Raw genomic sequence first — 22,394 nt, forward strand, 5'->3', positions numbered from 1 at the left:
CTGCCGCGCTTCCACTCTGGGCCTAGGCCCACACCTCTCCCAGGGCACTGGGCTACTCTAAACTCCCTGTGGTCACAATCCACTCTACAGCCCACTCATTGCCCCCCTACCCCGGGGCCCCACCTTATTCCTGATGAGTCTTCACCACAGGAAGCAGCCCCTGGCTCTGGACCCCACCAGCACCCACCTGTGCACCATGGCAGCTCTGGCCAAAGATCCCTCAGCCTTGTCCCCCCACCCCTGCCCCTGACTGCCCTTCCTTCCCTGCTGACAAAACCTCTCCTTCAGCATGGCCTTCCTGTCTGTCCCTTGCTCCCTGCAGGCCAACGTCTGCCTTGACTTCCAACCCACACCACCTACAGGACCCGTGCCTCCCTGTCCTGGCTCCTGTCCTGCATGTTTGCACATCTCCCCCCCACCCCCACCCCCACTGCCATTCCTTCTTCCCTCTCCTTCAGGCCCCTTGCCTATCTTCCTGTACTGGAAAGCCTCTTTTCTGTCCCTTGTACATGTGCATTTTCTGCATCCTCAAGACTTCAAGCAGCTCAGGACAGCAGAGCTTTACTGAGAAATATTTGACGAGCAGTTACTTCCAGGAGGCAGTTTCATTTGCAGTCTCCTCCTTGCCAGGTTCCCTCAGTCTTCGTTATAGCCTCACGGTGCTGTCCCAGGATGGATCTGTACATTGGAGATTTTTCACAGTGGGACGCTCGGAGGGCCCGGCCCTCCTGCATGATGACGTGACATAGACATGGCAGAGGCACAGAGACTGTGGGCAAGGCAGTCCTGGGACCTAAGACATGGGACACAGAGACCAAGGATTTGAGAGAAAGAAGAGCCTCACAAAGATTCTGGCAGACACTGTGGCCCTGTAGGCCCAGAAAGGAGGTGAGTGCAGGGTGGGGGCAAGAGTGATGGGAAGCCTTTCCTGAGGAAGTTCCAGGCCAAGAGCAGCGACCTGTCTCTTTCCACTGGATTTGCCAGGAGTGGGGTGAAGACTGAGGGTCTGTAGACTTCAGCCCGGGGGTGGTCGTCACTCACCCAGCACAGGGAAGATGTGGAGGAGAGCAGGGAGGGGCCCCTCTGGTGGGAATCTGTCACTGGTCAGGGGAAGGCAGAAGAACACAGGATGGGATTTGTCACTGCTGGCTGGGGGCAGGCTCCTATTCACTCCAGGAGATCTGGGGTTGGGAGATCCAAAAGAACAACAGCACCAAGGAGCTTCGGTCATTTCCGCTGTGATGGGAGCTCTTTCCTCCCCTATGACCTGAAGACCCATGGATGGCCAGTTCCCTGGTCCTCGCCGCAGACCTTGGCTAAGGAAATCATGATGCAGATGGCTTTCAAACCAGGCTGCCTCAGCCTATGTGCAGGGAGAGCTTGGTGGAAGCCTGCAGAAATATCTGGAATCCTGGATGGACTTCTGGGCAGAACAGGTTCAACCCTGGTGCGGGGCCTTCCCCTCCCCAGACCCATTGACCTCCCCCCAACAACACTGTCCAAGGAAACCCTCCTTGGCCTGTGGGATGCACGTATGTTCTGTTGGTCCCTGGTACCATGACCCACCTGTGCTGTTACAGCCTCTGGATAGAGACACCAAGCAGGTGGGGATGGAAATGCACCCTCCCAGTGTCATTAGTCCAGGAAGGCCATGGGCCCTCTGACAGAAAACTGAACCAGGAAGGTGGGTGTCAAGCAGGAGAGGAAGCCCCATCCACCCTGTCACGGAGAGTTCCCTTATAGTCCCCTCAGCCCAGGAGCCCACCCCCCATATCCCCTCTTCATCCTCAAAATGAGGATCTAGGAGAGCGAGACCTGGATCCCAGGTGCATCCTCCTGCCAGCTCAGGAATTGGGTTGTAGGGTGCAGAACAGACTTGGAGAAGGTCTGGGGTCAATGACGGCTTCAGTCAGAGCTGGAAAGATGAGAGAAGCAAACCTGTCCTCTTTGTCTCACTTAGAGGGCAGAAGTGCTCTGCCATGTGCATAGCTGGCTCTGTGCTTTCTTCCCCAGTGTCCCCAACAGTGAAGGTCACCTGCAGCCAGACCTTGGAGGGCATGGTCACCGTGACGTGCTAGGCTTTCAGTTTCCCTCCCGGGAATATTTTCCTGATCTGCTTCAGGATGAGGATCCTGTGAGCCAGGATGCCCAGCAGTTTAGGGAGTCCTTCCTGATGGGAAGGGGACCTACTGGATGTGTGTGGTCATAAGGATTTCCCAGGGAGAGGAGCAGAGGTTCTCTTGCTACATGGAAGCCCCTGGAACCACATTGCTCACCGTGTAACCTCAGGTGAGACTGCAGTGATCATGGAGGAGGCTCTGGCCCTGATCAGGTCAAGAGCCAGGGTGGGGAGAGGAAATTAGGGATCCCAGGTTAATATAAGGCCTTTTTCCAAGAAATGCCCTGGTGCACCAGAATGGGTGACCAACCATTGGGGTGCTATGGTTGCTTCTATTGCTTTTGTTATTGCCATTATTGTGTGTGTTCTTTCATGCAGGAAGAAATCACCAGCAGCTGAGGGAAGCCCAGGTGAGAGTCTGGGCAGATGGTGGGATGGGAGGGGCTTTCCTGGGATGTGGGATCCCTCATCTGTCTCTGCACAGATCGAAGGGGACGACAAGCTCCTGTAACAGGAGTGGGAAGTGTGAGTGCCGAGGTGGCCTGTGAGCCACATCTGCATCCACACCCTTAGCCCTGCTCACAGTCAGGGTCACCGGGGCCTTGAGTGTGGAACATGGCTGCTCCTGGCTCTGGCTGAGGATTGGGCAGAGAGGGCTTCACTCCCTGCTCAGCACTTGACCTTACCTCTCTCTACTCTCAGACTCAGCAGGGCTCACCCTGGGGTGATGTGTGGCAATTATGTCCTGACTGCAGAGGGCCCAGGAGATCATGGAATCAGAGAGGCACAAGCAAGAAAGGGTCAGAGAGCTAGCGGGGAGGGATTCAACACTGGGGAGGAATCCAGACAAGAGTTGATGACCCTATTTCCTTCCTATGTGCACCCTTTCCCCAATCTCTCCAGCCATCATGAGGAATCCAAGAAAAAGACCCACAAGACCACACCTAGGGGTCAGTCTGTGGTGCCAGAGCCCTGCCTATGATGTCCCACTGGGAGGATCCACTTATAGCAGATCGATGCGTCCTAAGCACAGATGGTCACCTCTGTCCACTATGCAGCCCCTGAAACTGTTCCTCCAAGACCTGTGTCCTGAATTGTTCCTCTGAGTCACTCCCACCTGTACTCTTTCCTGGCTCCCTCTACCTGCCCCTATGTTTCCTAGAGTTTCTTTGTGGATCATATGCAAAAGGAGATGTGGATCCCTCTTGACCTTTTGGGCAGAGGGGACAGGTCATTCTCAGGGCAGCTGTGCTGGTTCGATCCTACCTCCCAGATTTGCCTTGCCCAGTCTCTCAGGGCACAGCCCAAAAGACCATTTAGAGCAGAGCATGTGGACTGTGCCCTGTGGCCTCACTTTGCCTCTTTGATCCAGCTCCCTTCCTCAGGGTGGCCACTGCCCTGTAGATTTAGAGGAAGGGGTGGTCAACGTGATTTCCCTGTAATCAGGCTGCTTGAGGGGAGGGAAATAAGGAAACAGGTTTTGCGTTTGGGCAAAGAACAAGTGGACCCATGAAGCAGGGAAAGGTTGGGGAAGGCAGGGCCTGGGGATTTTCTGTTGATTCTACCACCTCTGTGTGACCATCATGGAGGCCGGCTGCTTTCTCACTCTTGAACCTAATCTGTTTATACGTTGGTTCTCGGTCTGGGGCAGCCTGGGATATTCACCCTGCCCCACACTGAGGCGCTCTGACCATGTCACAACCCGAGTAAAGGCCATGCAGGTCTGTGGTTGTTCCCGCTGTCTCCTGGGGTGGTCCTCCCAGAGGGAACATCAGTTCTAGTTCCTTGGGATCAAAATGGTTGCCTCATATGTCACTGGTGCATTTGCTGGAGAAAGAGCATGAAAGTCATGCGTTAATTTCTCAAATGCCTACTTTAAATGTTGGTGTCCAAACAAGTGATTTCCACTAATTTACCTTAATAAGAAGAATTCCCTTGAGCAGTGAGCTTCCTAGGCATATAAAGTGGAACAAAAATTCAAAGGGAGGCCCTGTCTGGGAGGGTTCCATGTGGGCGGTGGGGGGAGGTGGTGCAGTGGCATCTCAGGGTGCAGAGAGTGGACAGACAGCCTCACCTAGGAAGTCTTAATAACTCCTACACCTCAAGAGAACCTTGCTACAGCATTGCCTGCCTTGCCTGGTCCAGTCCCTGCTAAGATCAGGGCAGGAAGGCCCTGGCAGCCTCAGACAAGCAGCACTTGGGGACAAGCTCTGATTCCAGGTGCGTGTGGGCCAGGAAGGAGGAGGGAAGGCCAAGTGCAGTCTGCAAGCCTGGACCAGGGGTGAGGTTGGAGGGCAAGGTCAGGCCTCTATGAAGGTGGAGTGCTCCTGAGTCAGGTCAAGTGCAGACCCCGCCGCAGCCCACTTCTTCTAGATGGGACCTGCTGGTCACCTGGGCTTTCTGATGTGCCTTCCAGTTAGGAGCTGCTGGCTCAGCGCTACAGGAAGGGGGAAGCTGAGCTGCAGGTGGAGTCAGTGCCTGTGGCATAGGGGTCAGAAAGCAGACACTTGTGCGCAGGTGCTTATGCGGGTGGGGAGCCGGACAGCTAGGGAGAAGGAGCTGTGTTTGTGACCATTGCCTGATCTGGAACAACAAGCAACAGGGACATGTCTTTCAGAGAGGGTCTGTACTCTGCTGGGGGATGGGTCGAGGCTTGAGAGGAAGGAAGACATTGAATTTCTGCTCCAGGGTGTTGTCCTTGATCCTGAGGCCCTTTCCTGCTCCTGTCTGGTGGTTGGTGGAAGCAGAGGGATGCTGAGGGATCATGGGGGGAGACTAGCAAGGGCTGGAAAAAGGGTGAGAGAGGAAAAAAAGTGAGGGTACTGGGCCACTTGGGTGGCTCAGTGGGTTAAGTATCCCACCTCGGTTCAGGTCATGATCTCATGGTTCGTGGGTCAAGCCCCGAGTCAAGCTGTCTGCTGTCACCCCAGAGCTCACTTCAGATCCTCTGTCTCCCTCTGTCTCTTAAATAAATTAATAAAGAGAATTAAAGAAAAAGGAAAAAATATTGTATAAAAAAAATGAGGGTTTTATCCTCCTTCACAGAAAGGCCAAGCCGAGATTGCAGCATCTGAAGAGAAGTCCTGAGTCTCACAAAGCAACATTCTGCACCAGTTGGGCTTCTTTCTACTGGCTTCTCTTTTCCCCCAGAGCTTGTGACCTTCAAGACCTGGATCAACACTAGATGGCAGCACAGGGCATTTAACAGCCTCACTGTACTCTCCACTGAGAGCCAGCACCACCTGCAGCTCTGTGAGGAGGCCTTTTGGTATTTTCTGGACCATTCAGATCTCCAGATGAAGGCAGCCCCAGCTCATGTCACATGAAGCAGAAGAGCTGCCCACCGAGCTGATCCGACCTACAGAATGAGAGAGAATTAAAAGGTGGTTGTTGGGGTTTTTTTTAATTTGAGAGAGGGAGAGAGAGAGAGAGAGAGAGCGTGCACGCAGAGGGGAGAGAGGTAGAGGAAGAGAGGGAGAGAATCTTAAGCAGGCTCCATGCTCAGCAGGGAGTCTGATGGGGGGCTCCATCCCACAACCCTGGGTCATGACCTGAGCTGAAATCAAGAGTCTGCCGCTCAACCACTTGAGCCACTCAGGTGCCCCTAAGAAGTGGTTGTTTTATTTGTAGATTTTTGGTTACCTAGCAACAGGTCACAGGAATATGTACCATACAATGTACTGCTTGCTATTAGTATGTTTTATTTATTGTCTGTCTTTCCTATCAGGTAGTCAGCATTAGGAGAATGTATGTTCTGTCTGTTTCATTAAATGAGTACAGGGCCTAACACAGAGATTGGCACAGAGGCATTCACTTAATATACTTGGAAATAGGAGGGAAGGAAGGAAGGAAGGAAGAAAGGAAGGAAGGAAGGAAGGCTGTGACCAGAATTCCTTAACGTTTACTTTGAGGCTGGAAAGAGGAAAGTTCATGGGTGTTTGGCGTGGTGGGTCCTGTACACATGTGGCTGCATCTATGTGTTCCTATGTGTTCCTATGTGAGTTTAGTGCCTGCCTGTTGGTCTTGGTTGCCTGAGAAAGCAACCGGGGCTATGCACAGTGTCTCCTGCACTCACGTTTCAATCAATTGGGAACTGTAGACAGGCAGCGCTTAACCACCAGACGCCTTTAAGATGTCTGGGACTCAGGAAGAGGCTTTTCCTGTTGTAGGTCATTAGCACAGCTACAGGGATTAAGGTCCTTGGGAGCTCCTGACTGACTGACCTCAAATTTCTTGGTTAGCCATCAGGGTAGAAATGAGATTTGAGCTTGGGTACCAGAGGTCCTGACTCAAGTGTTATGGGTAACAGACGGTGCAACCTGAAGTGGTCAGGAGAGAAGATTGTGGCATTTACAGCACTAAAGGAAAGAGCCAGTATCCCAGCCTCCAGCATCAGAGGCAGCAGCAAGACCAAGTGACAGGGACTCCTAGGTCCAAGGTCCTCTGTGGAAAGTGCCAGCATGTGTAATGGAGCATCCAGCATGTTTGTGGGTCTGGCTACAGATCTAGGAATCAACCTTAATGGCCTAGAGACCTTTTTCTTCTGTAAGGCCTGAGTCCCTGGCTATTCAATGGGGAGGAAACATCAGTGTCAGTGTTGATTTGGGGAAACACTTTATAAGCCAAACATGACCCAAAGGGGTCTGCCCCTGTATGTAGAGCCCTATCCTTATGCAGTAGCTGAGGGAGACCTTGGGGAGGTCCTGGCTAAGCAGGTAAAAGGGGAGCTTGGGGCTTCTGTCTTCAGCACTGTGGCCACACTGAGGCATTGTCACTCTGCTCTCAGTTTCTCACTGAACAACACTGGTGGAAGGGTGGGCAGAATGTAGAAAGTTACCATGCACACATGCTCAGGGGAAAGCATGGCTGAAAAATGACTTTGGAAGAGCTGAAATGTGAACCTCAGGCTGATTTCTGGCACACAGACTACAATGATCAAAAATCAAAACAAAAACAAACCGGCTAATGGGAAGAATCTGGTTTTCAGAGTTACCACATTATAAGATTGAGATGACCAGTTTTCAACAACAACAAAGCACAAAGTATACAACGAAACAGGAAAATATGATTCATTGAAACAAACAAAGAAAACCTAGAAAACATCCCTGTGAAAGATCAGAATGTGGACTTACTAGAAGTACTTTATTTATTTTTAAAAATTGTTTTTAAAGTTTATTTTTTTTTGAGAGAGAGAGAGAGAGACAAACAGAGAGAAACAGAGTGTGAGCAGGGAGAGGCAGAGAGAGAGAGGGAGATACAGATCCGAAGCAAACTCAGGGCTCTGAGCTGTCAGCACAGAGCCTGACATGGGGCTCGAACCCACATACCATGAGATCATGACCTGAGCTGAAGTCAGATGCTTAATCGACTGAGCCACCCAGGTGTCCATAGACAAGTACTTTAAACCAACTGTCTGTAAGATGCTCAAAGAATTAAAGGAAATCAAAAAATCAAGACATTGAGCTAAGCATAAAATAAAATATCAACAAAGGGATACAAAGCATGAAAAGAAACTGAAAGTCCAGTGCTGATATGTACAATAACTGTAATGAAAAATTTACGAGAGGTTTCAAGAGCAGATTACAGTAATCAGAACAAAGAATCACTGAGCATGAACATAGGACAATTGAAATGATCACATCTGAGGAATCAAATGAAAAACACTAAAGACAAGTGAACAGAGCCTAGGGGAGCACTGAGACACCAGAAAGGGGACCCACATATGCATTGTGGGAATCCCAGACAGAAGACAGAGAATAAAGTAAGAGAGATTATTTGAAGAAATAATGGCTGAAAACTTGATCCAAATTGATGAAAGATGTAAATATAAACATCCAGGAAGAACAGCAAATTCCATTTAAGATGAACGCAAAGACATCCACACCAAGACACATTATAATGAAACTGTTGAAAACCAAAGGCAAAGAAAGAGTCTTGAAAGCACTAAGAGAAAAGGGACTCATTGCATACAAGCATTCCTTTAAAAAATGGCAGGTTTGTCATCAGAAACCCTAGAGACCAGAAGGCAATGGGCTGATACACCATGTGCTGAAAGAAAAATATTCAATTAAGAATCTTATATCTGCAAAATGCGTCTTCAAAGTGAGCGAGAAATGATGACATTCGCTGGTCAACAAAGGCTGACAGAATTCATTTCCACCATAGTTGCCCTGCAAGGTCTGCAAAGGGAATCCTTCAGGATGAAAGGACACTGGACAGTCACTGAAGCTGTGTGAAGAAATACAAATCTCAGTGAAGGTAAATAAATGGGCAATTATAAACATAGTATTAGTGTGACTTTGGTTTGTAACCCTAGTGTTTGTTGTCTACATGATTTAAATGACTGATACATTAAAGAAAAAGCCACTATTATCATACTTTTGAATTGTAACTCCACTTTTTGTTTTTGACTTGATTTAACAAATACACGAAAACAATTATTAGTCTGTTTTGGGACAGTGTATAAAGATGTAATTTTCTGACATCAATTACTGCAAGAGGATCAGATGGAGCTGTATAAAATGAGACTTTTGGTCTGTTATTGAAGATAAGCTTGTAGAAATACACATTAGAGGGCTATACTTTTAGGATGTGTGATGTGATCCCCATGGTAAACACAAAGAAAATGTCTATAGAGTAATATATGTAAAAGGAAATAAGAAGGAATTAAACCATTTCACCAAAAAACGAAACTAAACAAATACTAAAGCAACAAATCCAGAAACGAGGAACAACATAATTATAAGGCATGTAGAAAATAGCCAAATATCAGAGACATGTCCCTCCTTATCAGCAATTACTTTGAATCTAAATGAATTAAATGCTCCAATCAAAACTAGACGCTTGGCAGAATGGTGACAGAAAGATGATCTAACTCTATGTTGTCTAAAAGAGACTCACTTTATCCAAAAACACAAATAGTTTGACAGTGAAAAGAAGGAAAAGGTATCCCCTGCCCACAGTAACCAAGAGAGAACTGGAGTATTTCTTCTGATACCAGACCAAATAGACTTTAAATCAAAGAAATTTAGAAGAGACAAAAAAGAATAGTAAATATTAATAAAAGTTTCAACATAGCAGGAAGTTGTAACAATGATAAAGTTCTAGAATTTAATAACAGATCAACAAACTGTGTGAGCAAAACTTGATAGAAGGGAGAAGTAGGGATCAGCAATAGTAGCTGGAGAATTCACTCTCCCATTCTCAAAGCTGGATAGAGCACCCCGCAGAAGAAAAGTAAAGAAACACAGATCTGGAGCAACATAAACCAGCTAGATCTGACACACTCGTACCCAGCACTCCACCCACGAATAACAGAATACACGTTCTTCTCCAGCGCACATGGGACGTTGTCCAGGGTACACCATATGTTAGACCACAAACTAAGACTCCACAGTATTAAAAAGGAGATATCAGACAAACTCTCTTTTCCTACCACAATGGGATACAGTTAGAAATCAAAACCAAAAGGAAAACTGGAAAATTGACAAAGTGGAGGAAATTAAACACACTCTTAACCAATGGGCCCAAAGAAATCCCAAGTGAACTATTTAAAAAATATTTAATTCGGTGACCAACTCCTTCCTTAGCGAGGGTTCTGCTCGCCCCCTCGGTTCCCTGTCCTCCTTCCTCCCGCCAGGAAAACTGGCCCTGTGGTAGAGACTGAGGAGAAGCAGAGAAAGGACAGTAAGGGTGAAGAAAGACCTGGCTGCGTCTTGGGGGGCTTCTGTAGTGCCAGAAGGGGAGGTGGCAGAAGGTACAGGTGGTTCACACCTTGTGGAGGACAGTGTGTGGGCAGGGGCTCCCTTCCAGCTCTTTCTTCCTGACACCTCAGGTGCAGAAGAGTAATCTCCCCTTTAGTGAACTATGTGTCCTCTTTTGCTGTCTGCCTTCCCTGGGAAAATGGCTTCAAAATTAGCATTTTTGCCACCTGATCCAACTTACATGCTGATGTATGATGAATGTGGAAGCCTCTGGACTTTACATCAATCACAACCAGCAGACTGGGAGCACTCTTCTAGACAAAGAGATGCTATTAGAGTTTACTGACTAGAACCAGTAAAGGCAGCAGAATTCCTGCATGTTTATGCTTGTTCACCCAATGTCAAGTACACTTTATTCTTCTCACATGAAAGTGCCGTTGATCTTGGTCAGATGAGCAGCTTTACATAGGACTGGGATCACGGAGTAATAGTCATATGTTCTCGTAGGATTATTCTGGGATGGCGCAAGGTCTGAGAAACCAACAGAGAAGAACCTCTGTGCAGATATAGAAGCTGCTTGGCTTGCTCTTAGGACAAGATATGGATAACGCCCTGAAAATGTGATTCTATAATGGCCGAATTAGAGAGAGACAGTACTATCTGTGGATCTTGCTGCTTGGTGCAAGAGTGCTTGCATAATTCTTCATTCCCCTTTGACCTCCGCAATGCCAGTCGCTTTTCCTGATACCATGAAGACCTACTGTTTGGATGCATTCCCAAACATTGACAAAGTCTCTAAGATAACCTCTCCAGTATTAACAATTTACGGGACTGAAGGTGAAGTCAGTGACTTTTCACATGGCCTCACATTGTTTGAGTCTTCCCAAAGACCCGTGGATCCTCTGTGGGTAAAAGGGACGGTCACAATGATATGGAACATGAGGGACAGCACCTTGAAAGGTTGAAACAGTTTGGATCACAGGAACCGGTCAATTTGCAAATTAGTCTGTAAATTTGTATACTGGTTTTCCTTTCTTGCTGTGCTGAATTCTTTGGTAAATAACATGAAGCCTGAAGGTTTTGTTTGCAATTCATGTGAGCTGCCTTCATAAATGTACCGGTAATGAATTGTAAACAGACTTAATGGAGGCTTTAATTACCAGAACTGGAAACTGGAAATAACAGTACCATGCAATCAGGTTGTGTAATTTGTATTTTTTCTGTGAATTTTTTTAAACATTAAAATAAGTACTGTGTAAGATTTTAATTCTATAAAACCAAATGCTGTAAAATTATTACCAGCTATTTTTGCATAGCAGAAACAAATTTATAAATATTTTTAAAACATCTCAGGGCACTGGGTGGCTCAATCAGTGAAGCATCCGACTTGATTTCAGCTCAGGTCATGATTTGTTTTGTGAATCCTAGCTCCACATCAGGCTCTGCTGACAGTGCAGAGCCTGCTTGTGATTCTCTCTTTCCCTCTCTCTCTGCCCCTCCCCTGCTCTCTCTCTCTTTCTCTCTCTCTCAAAAGAAATAAACTTAAAAAATATTTTGAAAACATCTCAATGTCCTAAGTCATCATCACCAGGTATACAAACATAATATTTAGTCAATAAAAAGGTGTATATCTAAAACAATTCAAGAACTCATAATAAGATTAACTGTGGTAAATGTGCAAGTTCATTATAGATACAGGCTTACACCCTGTTGTATACAGAAGAGGCTTAAATGATTATCTTATTGGAAAATACATTGAGTTTTCTGATTCCCTGGTTATCATACATTGTCTCCTTTAAAAATAATGTCAAGTATTAATTTTTATGCCATCTATTAATTTACCAACTAGTTACCTTGTAAATGAGAAGTCATGATAGTACTGAATTTCAGCTAGTTAGGATTTACAGGTTTGGCCCTGTGAGACAACCACTTAAAATTCCCATTGTTGTCATTTAAATGGCATTTAGAACTCCAAGAATAATTCTGTATGCAATGTTCTTTCAAATTTTGACAAATCGCATAGAATTGAAGTACTCCTCATTATAAGAACACCTGAGAGTCCATTAGATGTTCTTCAAGACCACAAACAGGCTGACTATTTGGCTGTTGAAATTTTGACCTATTTTTAGTAAGACCTATTGGTTTAGAATACTAACTGAGAATTTCATGGGTTCCCTCCTGGATGCAGGAGATAAGAGAACATTTCACTCATAACATTTGTATTATGCAATGCAAACAAAATTAAATTGTTTTTCCTTAAATGAATCCTGCCTGAATAAAACAATGAAAGAAAAAGAAAAAGAGGGGTGCCTGGGTGGCTCAGTTGGTTGAGCATCTGATTTCTGATTGCAGCTCAGGTCATGAACTCCTGGTCATGAGATTGAGCCCTGCTTTTGGGCTCCATGCTGAAGGTGGTGCCTGCTCAAGTTTCTCTCTGCCCACTTCCCCACTCACCCACCCACGCTATAAATAAATAACTAAATAAATAACCAAATAAATAGCTTTAAAGAATTACGAAAAGAAAAAGAACAGTATGTAGTCTAATTTATAAATGAATGAATATTGAAATAATACACACTGGATATATTTTAAAGCCTTTTTTCTTGCTTGTTCTCCAGTTACATCTAAGACTATAGTGCATGATTCTCTTCAAAGTATATCAAGTATTGTGAATACTTTGGTCCAGATGTGTCAAATTAACAGTAAAATAACAAGTATACCACCAAAAAAAAATCATTGGAAAATATTTAGAGACACCTGAAAACAAAACTCCATATATCCAAACTTATAGAATACAGGGAAAACAAGGCTAATGGGAAAATTTATAGCTGAAAATGTTTATATCAAAAAAGATCTCAAATCAACAACCAAACTCTACAACTTAAGAACTAGTAAAAAGAACAACAAAGTAAACACAAGGCTAGCCGAAGAAAGTTAGGAATCAGTATTCTATCAGAGATAAATAATAGGAGTAGAAAAGTAATCTTGCAGGAATTGGAATAGGAATAGCAGAGACAATAGAGAGAATAGAATAGAATAGAAGAGAGATAAATAATAGGAGTAGAAAAGGGAATAGAAAAGTAATCTGGAAAATCAATGAAACCAAAAACTGGTTCTTTGCAAAGATCAATAACATTGACAAAGCTTTACCTAGATTGACTAATGACATAAAGAGAGAAAACACACTACTAAAATCAGAAAAGAAAGTGTAGATACTATTACCTATTCTACAGAAATAAAAAGGATTATAAGACAGTACTGTAAACAACTGTATGCAAACAAATTGGAAAACCTAGATGAAATGAATAGATTCCCTGAAACTAAAACCTACCAAGACACAATTATAAGAAAATAGAATATCTGAATAGACCTATAACCAGAAAGGGTACACCTGACAAAGAAAAGCCTTGGACCTCATGGCTTTACTGGTGAGATTTACCACACATTTACAGAACTAACACCAACACTTTTCAAACTCTTCCCAAAAATCTGAAGCAAAGGGAAACTCTTCTGAAGTCATTCTATAAAGCTAGCATGGTCTTGATACCAAAGCCAGACAAAGATACTACAAGGAAAGAAAGCTACTGATCAATATCCCTGATGAATATTGGTGCAAAACTCAACAAAATACTAGCGAATTGAATTCAGAAGCATATTAAAATGTTTATACACCAAGACCAAATGGGATTTATTCGTGGAATGCAAGGATGTATCAACACAGGAAATCAATCAAGGTGATACATCACATTAAAAAAATTAAGGTGAAAAAAAACACATGGTCATCTCAATGCTCAATGCAGAAAAAGAAAAAATTCAACATCCTTTCCTTATAAAAGCATTTATTCAACAAGGAAGAAAAGGAAATTATCCCAAAATAATAAAATCCAATGATGAATACCCCACAGTGAACATCAATGTTGAAAGCCTAAAAACTTTCCCTCTAAGATTAGGAATAAGGCAAGGATGTCTGCTCTCATCATTTTTGTTCAACATAGTATTGGAAGCTATAGCCAGAGTAGTTAGCCAATAAAAAGATATAAAAGGTATCCAGACTGGAAAGGAAGGAATGAATTGATTCCTGTTTCATTACATAAACTTCTCTGTAGAAACTCCAGAAAAAATCCAACCAAAAAAAAAGAAAAGAAAAGAAAAGAAAAGAAAATGGTAAAATTAATAAATGAATTCAGCGAAGTTGCAGGATACAAAATCACATGAAAAAATCATGTGCATTTTTATTCAGTCACAATGAACAGTTCAAAAGGACATTAAGAAAACTTCTATTTACAATAGCATGAATAAAACTGTGGGAGCTGACCTCACGAAGGAGGCAAAAACTTGTACAGGGAAAACTAAGAAAATTGCTGAAAGAAATTCACGAAGACATTAAGAAAAGGGAAGACTTTTCTACGTTGAAAGACTTAACATTTTTGATTTGTTAATATTACCCAAAGCAATCAACAGATTCAATGCAATCCTTATCAGAATCCACATGATATATTTTGCAGAAATAGAAAAATTCATTCTAAAAATCATATGGAATTTTATGGAAAAGCCAAAACATTCATGAAAAAGAACAAAGTTGAAGGCCTAACTTTGAATTTCCTAATTTTAAAACTTATATAAAGCTACAGAAATCAAAGCATTGTGGTAGTGGCATAAAAATAGATATACAGACTTAAGCAGAAACAGAGTCCAGAAAATCACCTTTGGATGTATGGTCAAGTGATTATTGCCAAGGGTGCCAAGACCATTTTTGTGAAAAGACAGTCATTTCAACAAATGATACTGGGAAAACTGGATATCCACATGCAAAAGAATACAGTTGACCCATACCTAAGACCGCACTCAAATTACTCTAAAAATGGATGAAAAACCTAATCCTAAGGGCAAAAACTATAAAAATCTTAGAAGAAAAATTTAGGGCAAAGCTTCACAACATTAGATTTGACAGTGATTTCTTGAATGTGACATGAAAGTCATAGGCAACAAAAGAAAAAATAGTCAAATGGGTCCTCATGAAAATTTAAAACTTCTGTGCATTGAAGAACAGTATCAAGAGAGTAAGAATGTAACCCATAGAATGGGAGAAAATAGTTCCAACTCACAAATCTGATAAGGGATTAATATTCAGAACACATAGACAGCTCCTGAGACGAAAAAAGACCAACAACCCAATTAAAAAGTGGGCTGGGGACTTGAACAGATATTTCTCCAAAGAAGATATATAATGGCCAACAAGCACGTGAGAAGATATGCAACATCAATAATCCTTGGGTAAATGTAAATCAAAACCACAGTGAGATACCAGTTCTTAGGGGAAGAAGTGGTTTCTTCCAGCCTTCGTACAAGGGGACAAATGAGGGTCCATCGATACCACTTCACACCAAATAGAATGGCTACTCTTTTAAAAATAACAAAATAACAAGTGCCAGTGAACAGGAAAAGAAATTGGAACCCTTGTACACTGTTGGGAATGTAAAATGAGCAGCCACTATGGAAAATGGTATGAAGCTTCCTCAAAAAATTAAACATAGAATTATCGTATGATCCACCCACTCCATTTGTGAGTATATATCCAAAAGAATTGAAGGAAGAGACATGAACAGGTGTTTATAAGCCCATACTTATAAGCAGCATTATTTACAAGAGCCAAAAGAATTAAGCAACCCATTGTCCATCAATAGATGAAGGGATAAGCAAAATAAGGTGTATACGTACAATGGAATACAATACAGACTTACAAAGCAGGAACAACCTGACACACGCTACAACACAGATGAACCTTGAGAAGATTGTGCTAATTGAAATACACTAGCCACCAAAACACAAGTACTGTATGATTGCACTTAGATATGGGATCTAGAATAGCCCAATCCATAGAGACAGGAACTAGAATGGCATTTTGCAGAGGATATGACAAGGGGATAATGAAGGAATTTTGTTGAATGGATAAAGAGTTTCAGTCTTGATTATATGAAAAGAGTTGAAGACAGATGGTGTTAACAGTAGTCTTGGAGTATAAATGTACTTAATACACTGAACAGTACACCTAAAAATGGTTAAGATGGTAAATCTTACATTTTACGCTTTAAAATTATGGTAAATTTGGTCATTGATGCTAACTACCATCATTTTCTAAACATTAAAAATGAAGTAAATGAATCATTTTAGAGAAGCAGGGAGGGGCCATCTGATTAAGGTTTATGGATCTAGATGTCAGGGGCATGCAGGGATATTCCCTCCAAGGTAAGACACCGATTATTGCGAGTTGCATCTCTCACTGCAAAGAAGGAAGGACATGGCCCAGGGGACACGTGGGGTTCCAGCAACACACATTTCATCCCTAGGGGTTACGTTTGGCCCACGTCTGGATGACCTAGAGGGATGCTAGCTTTGAGTGGGACCAGAACAGAAATATCCAGGCCATCCTACATTCAGATACCATCTATTGGACCTCTTGATGGTAGAAGGGTCAATGCTGGGAAAGGATGCAGTGTGGAGCTAAAGGAAAGCACTAGTAGGAGAACCACATGCTGGCACCTCAGGTATTGTAGTAAGGTCATGCCATCCACAAAGAGTAGTAGATTCCCTTTTAGAATAGAAGTGCCATGTGGTGTGTTTCAGGACCTGGTAAGACAGAATGCTTGTCCATGGGACACCAAGAAGGCACATGATTAAAAATGACCATATGCAGGGCTCCTGGTGGCTCAGTCTGTGAAGTGTCTAACTCTAGATTCCGGCTCAGGGCATGATCTCACAATTCATGAGATAGAGTTCTGGATTGGGCGCAGTGCTGAGCATGGAGGCTGCTTAGGATTCTCTCTCTCCCTCTCTCGGCACCTCCCCCCACTCATTCTCTCTCTCTCCACCCCCTCAAAAGAAATTAATAAACTTTTAAAAATGACCCTATGTGCTAGGTTCTGTGTAACACACTAAGTCATCAATTAGCCAGGTCCGCATCAGTCCATCCTAAATGGAAATGGTCTCTCGGCACTGAAGCCTGAATCATTCACCAGCAAACACCCACCCACGAACAGGAAATGAAACACTGAGCTGATAAGTTGACTTCATCAAGCCTTTATCACTGGTCAGCCCAGGACTGGTGGAATGGGTGCATGAATGGAGTGACCACATGGCAGAGACAAAGCCACATATGGATCCAGCAGCCATGATTCCCATTTGGTCTACTGCTACCTCTGAATGTCCATCCTGTCAGAAACAGAGGCCAACACTGGGCCCTGCTATAACACCATCTCTTTAGGTGATTAACTGTCCATGAAGTGACAAGTTGACTGCATTGAGCCCCTTCCATCTTGGAAGGGCCAGAGACTCATCCTCATGGGACAGATACCTCTCCCATGTGTGCGCTCCTGTTTCCTGCCCACACAGCCAGTGCCACTATCTAGGGGCTATCAAAATGCATGATCCACAGGCTCAGAATTGCTCTCAACACGGTATGTAGCTGGGAGACCCCTCACAGTGAAGGAGGTGCAGGATGTACCGTGACTATGGGATCCACCTGTCATGTTACATTTCAGATGGTCCAGATTTAGTCAGCCACAGAGAATGGCCCTTCTAGGGCACAAGCTGTCAGCTTCGAGAAAATACTCCAAAGGGATGGGTGCCATTTTCCAGAAGACAATGTATTTATTGAATGAGATATCTCTATATAGTGCTGTGGTCTCATGAAGAAGAGTATGTGAGTCCAGGACCCAAGGGGTGGAAACAGGTATTGATCCACATACCGTTGCTTCCAATCAGCCACTGGAGAAATTTTGCTTCTTTTGTCTGCATTTCTCAACACGGCAGGTTGGAGGTCCTGGAATAAGGATCGACTGAACCTCATACACATTATGGCTGCCACCAGGGATGTTTGGACTCCCTGTGCCCAGGGCAGGAGTCCGCTCTTCTCCAGGCAGAAGTAATCCACCCTGATCCTCAGGAGGGGGTCGGGGTCCTCTTACACAACTGGGATAAGAGTAAATGTAGGGGGAACTCGGGTGAGACGTGGATGCCTGCTGGTTCTTCCTTGCCCCATTGTAACTATGAAGGGACAAGTGCAGGAACCCAGCCTGACAAGGTCTTCATTTCCAACGGCCCAGACCGCTCAGGTAGGAAGGTTGGGGTCACGCTCCCAGATAAGCCACAAGGGCCCCCACACCTGTGCTCTGCAATCCATGTCAGTATTTGTGCAGAGGCCCTACTTCCCATGGGCTGGGTCACACAGTAACAGGTCTGGGACATGAAGGCGGGCTGGTTTCTGGGCGGCATGGGGCTCTCTGACGGCTGACTGTAGCTGAGGACTCCTCTCCGGCCTTGCTCACCTTCACGTAGGTTGCCTGGTGGTCTGTGATAGTGCAACACACCTGTCTCCTCTGGACCATCATGTGGGGCTGGACTGGCATCTCGGTCTGCTGGCCCTTCCAGAATTTTTTGTCTCCCTCTCCTATGCTCTGACAGGTGTTTCCTCTGATAATATCATGGTGAATTTAACCCTGTCTTGTTTTGGAATGTGTTCCCCGGAGGACTAACAAAATCTTTCCATCTGTAAAGCAACCACCAACTACTTATTCCTTCTGTAAATTCCTCCTCTTTGTCCAGCTTCTCCCTTCAACCTCTGCTCCAGGGCATTTGTCTTATAGTATCTTGTGAGCAAAGAAGAGTTTGTTGTTTTAAGCCACTAACTGTGAGCGTCGTCTGTTACACAGTAATAGATTGCTAGTAAAGCTCTCTAAAACTTATTTTATTCTACATCTCTTTTATTTCCTTGCACTTGAGTTTTTCAATGTTTATTTTTATTTTTGAGAGACAGAAAGAGAGTTAGACACAGAGGGTGTGCAGGGGAGGGGTAGAGAGAGGGAGACATAGAATCCGAAGCAGGCTACAGGCTCTGAGCTGTCAGCACAGAGCCTGACACGGAGCTCGAACCCATGAACCACGAGATCCTGACATGAGCCAAAGTCGGACTTTTAACCAACTGAGCCACCCAGGCACCCCTCCTTGCACTTTGAAAATGTTGTCTGTATTCACTGCCTTCAATTCTGCTCCTTTATTTTCTTGCTCTTGTTTTCTATTGTGTTTTGTCTCTCCTTGCACCAGTCTGCTCCCCCTTTCCCTTCCTCTGTCTTTATTATGGATGATTCTAAACATATACGATAAAAGATTCCAAATGAATAAAACAATACTATATGGTGATGTGGAAACGAAGCATATCTGGACTTAGAGGTTGCAGGTATAGTAACAAGGTACATGGAATTCAAGTAAAGGAAATCAAGTTATTAATAGGGTCAGACCTGGGCAGTCCTGCAACCAGGCCGTGATGTTCACACTATTGCCTGCCCTTCAGGTGAAAGAGCTGCCTCTCAGTTTTCATTTTCAGAGCAATCAGAACAGCAACAGAAACACATGCACACGCCTGGTGAAAGGTTACACTGGTACAAACACTTTGGAAATCAAGCTGGCGTCGGCTGGTCTGGTTACAGCACATCCCGCCTGCAGTCTAGCAATCCTACTCCTGATCATACACTCAGGAGGATTTCCGGCCCATTAAAATGAAATACCAAAGTTCATGCCAAGGATACTCTGTAAGAACTATTTGCATTGGAAGAAAACCACAGCCAATTATTCTGAACCGTGTTACAGAGAGGATACAGAATATCATACACATTTGATCTTTTGGTCATTTGATCTTTTGCTCACTGGCACCTCATTAATTTCTGGCATACAATGTTGCATATGGTGTGCAGGCAATTCTATCTCGTGAAGGATTTGATGGGGCACATTAACCTCACATTCAACTGGTTCAATGTATTCACAGAATGAAAAAGTACATTGTTGCTCAATGCAAATTAAGCTGGAAATCATACAAAGGAATAACCACTGATGAAATTGCAGATTTGAATGGAATGACAACAAGCAGAATTGCCTAAAATATTTTAGGACAGAGTAACTGTGTTTTTTAAAATTTGTTGATGCCTGGGGAGCCTGGGTGGGCTCAGTTGGTAAGCGTCCGACTTCAGCCAGGTCACGATCTCGCGGTCCGTGAGTTCGAGCCCCGCGTCAGGCTCTGGGCTGATGGCTCAGAGCCTGGAGCCTGTTTCCGATTCTGTGTCTCCCTCTCTCTCTGCCCCTCCCCCATTCATGTGCTGTCTCTCTCTGTCTCAAAAATAAATTTAAAAAAAAAGTTTAAAAAAATTAAAAAAATAAAATAATAAAATAAAATTTGTTGATGCCTAAATCTCTTTTACCAAATCTCATTGAAGACCATAGTGAGAGATGTTAAGTTTATATGAATGTTCAATAAATTTCTCATTATTACTTTCCAAAGACAAGTTTGAAGCATTCAATAAAAATAATGGGTGAAAGAAGCATTTGACTTACAAACCCGGGCAGATTCCAAGATGGTTGCCTTAACCAACCTCAGGTTGTTCATACTCTCCCAGTTGTTGGATCAAACAGTAATCCTGGTGCTGGTGTGAAGGGACTTTGCATGTGCAGTTAAGGGTCATATCAGCTGAATTAAAACAGGAGGGTTATCATGGGTAATCCTGACCTCATCAGGAGAGCCCTTAATAGGATCGGGTTCTTCCTGAGTGAAGGCCTGGCATAATGAACAGGACTCACCGTGAGAGAGGCCTTGACCATGGAAGGGGCCACCGGGCAAGCAGTGCTGGTGGCCACAGGAGCTGACAGCAGCATCCCACTGACATTGTGCAAGGAAGTGGACCCTTGCAGGGGGAGGACCACAGTCCTCCAGCTCCAGGAAATGGAATTCTGCCAACAGCTCTGTTCAAGCTTGGAGGGGATGTTGAGCGCTAGGTGCAAACACTGCCTGTGACACACCGGAGAGAACCCTCAGCATCACACTGGACTGCTGACCTGCAGAACTGGGACACATGGATGGCTGCTCTTGTAAGTCACTATGGTTTTGGGAATTTGTTCTGCAGCAATAGGAAACCACTGCACAGCCTCAGTGTACGTAGCGGTCTTGCCCCCAGAATGAAGTTATGAAACTTCATGTATACTAGTGGCATGAAAAAAATCTTTCCTCATTTTTGCTTATGTATTTTTCATTTTATGATTTTGTATCATGGAATTATATTCTTTAATTTTTTTTTTAAATTTGTCTTTTATTTTTTGAGAGAGAGAGACAGACAGATCATGAGTGGGGGATGGACAGCGAGAGAGAGTAGTAGATACAGAATCTGAAGCAGGCTCCAGGCTCTGACCGTCAGCACAGAGCCTGACATGGGGCTCGAACTCATGAACTGTGAGATTATGACCCGAGTGGAAGTCGGACGCATAATGGACTGATGCCACCCAGGCACCCCTGGAATTAAATTCTAATAGCATATTTCATTCATTCATTCATTTAAAAACAATTAATTTAGTGTTTACCATTCACCAGGAATGGCTTTCTATGCCGGGGATACAGCTTTCACCAAAATAGCCCAAAGCCCCTGTGCTCATGGGTCCTACATTCTAGAGGCTTCCCAAGAGTGGGACGCGGTCACTGGAGCATTTTCAGTGAACACATGACACAACCTGACTCACATTAGCAGGGTCGCTGACTCCTGCAAGGAGAAGAGCCCCAGGTGGCAAGTGATGCAGGGCACCAGGGCCACAATCCAGGAGGGAGAGGATGGTGGAGACTTAGGGGAGGAGAGGGCCTGAGGGATGAGAGAGAGGGAGAGAAGGGCTGCAGACACAGGGTGAGGAAAAGAAGCAGAGGGAAAGAATTCTAAACCAGTGGAATTCTCAGATTTAAATATGTTGTTATACAGATTTTTAATAAACCTCTATCTACAGGGCTTAGCAAGAAATTCTTTGCATCTACTGTTTACTGTACTCTGGGGGCTGCCTGAAAACCAATTACCTCCTTACATTAATCAGGGTGGAGAAAATGGTACCAATAACACTCCAATAAAATATTCCTTAGTTTTTCATTCACAACCACAGGCAGTGCACGAACACTGGTGAAGGGCGTTTTCACTGCACTAAATACATGCCACTTTGAAGGAATTGATGGTTGCATACTATGGTCGAAATATACTGTATTAATGATATTTTCTGTATTCTTGATGCTCTGACATTTGTGACTCCCATCACTGAGGAGACACTCTCTGTCCCCTGGCTGGACAATTCTTAGAGACAGCTAAGTGCTTGCCCCGGAGCATGCCTTTCCTTTGCAAACTCAACAATCCAGATGCCACATTCTGAACCATCTCTCTGTCAGGCGCATACACTCCAGGAGGCAATATTCCTCTGCTCCAAAGACCCGGGGTCAGCTACCAGCCTTCTAGAGAGAACTCCCATCCCCCAGAGCCCACCAATAACGTTATTCAGACTGGTCAGTTCTAAACTGTCTCCCCAGCCCCTCCTTCCCTTTCTCAAGGAAAACACAATCAAGGCTCTGAACCATGCTTTCTTCCTCTCCTTCTGCCCCCACTTGGCCCTGTGTGGTGTGCCCTGCCCCTCCCCTCGGGAAATGTAAGTGATAAAAGAAATCTTCCCGCAGTGGCATCAGCCTCTCCAGCTGTCACTTAGTCCCCTTGATAAACAAAGGCCCAGGC

At 44.4% G+C, this 22,394-nt stretch overlaps 2 protein-coding genes and 2 pseudogenes across 7 annotated transcripts in view; 1 reads left to right on the forward strand and 3 right to left on the reverse strand.

The window, feature by feature from the left end:
• Positions 1–22,394, reverse strand: part of LOC132666874 (class I histocompatibility antigen, Gogo-B*0101 alpha chain-like) — a 426,482-nt gene that overhangs the window by 279,190 nt on the left and 124,898 nt on the right. The gene's annotated exons all lie outside the window — the stretch shown is intronic.
• Positions 1–22,394, reverse strand: part of LOC132666876 (patr class I histocompatibility antigen, A-2 alpha chain-like) — a 538,163-nt gene that overhangs the window by 211,887 nt on the left and 303,882 nt on the right. The window lies entirely within an intron of this gene.
• The window catches only part of LOC132677782 (class I histocompatibility antigen, Gogo-B*0103 alpha chain-like), a 253,922-nt pseudogene that overhangs the window by 211,887 nt on the left and 19,641 nt on the right, over positions 1–22,394 (reverse strand). The gene's annotated exons all lie outside the window — the stretch shown is intronic.
• LOC132674811 (alpha/beta hydrolase domain-containing protein 17B pseudogene) lies at positions 6,748–11,096 on the forward strand (annotated as a pseudogene).

This window comes from Panthera onca, chromosome B2 (genome assembly GCF_046562875.1).
Source record: "Panthera onca isolate mPanOnc1 chromosome B2, mPanOnc1 haplotype 2, whole genome shotgun sequence".
In the NCBI taxonomy this organism is placed as follows: domain Eukaryota; kingdom Metazoa; phylum Chordata; class Mammalia; order Carnivora; family Felidae; genus Panthera; species Panthera onca.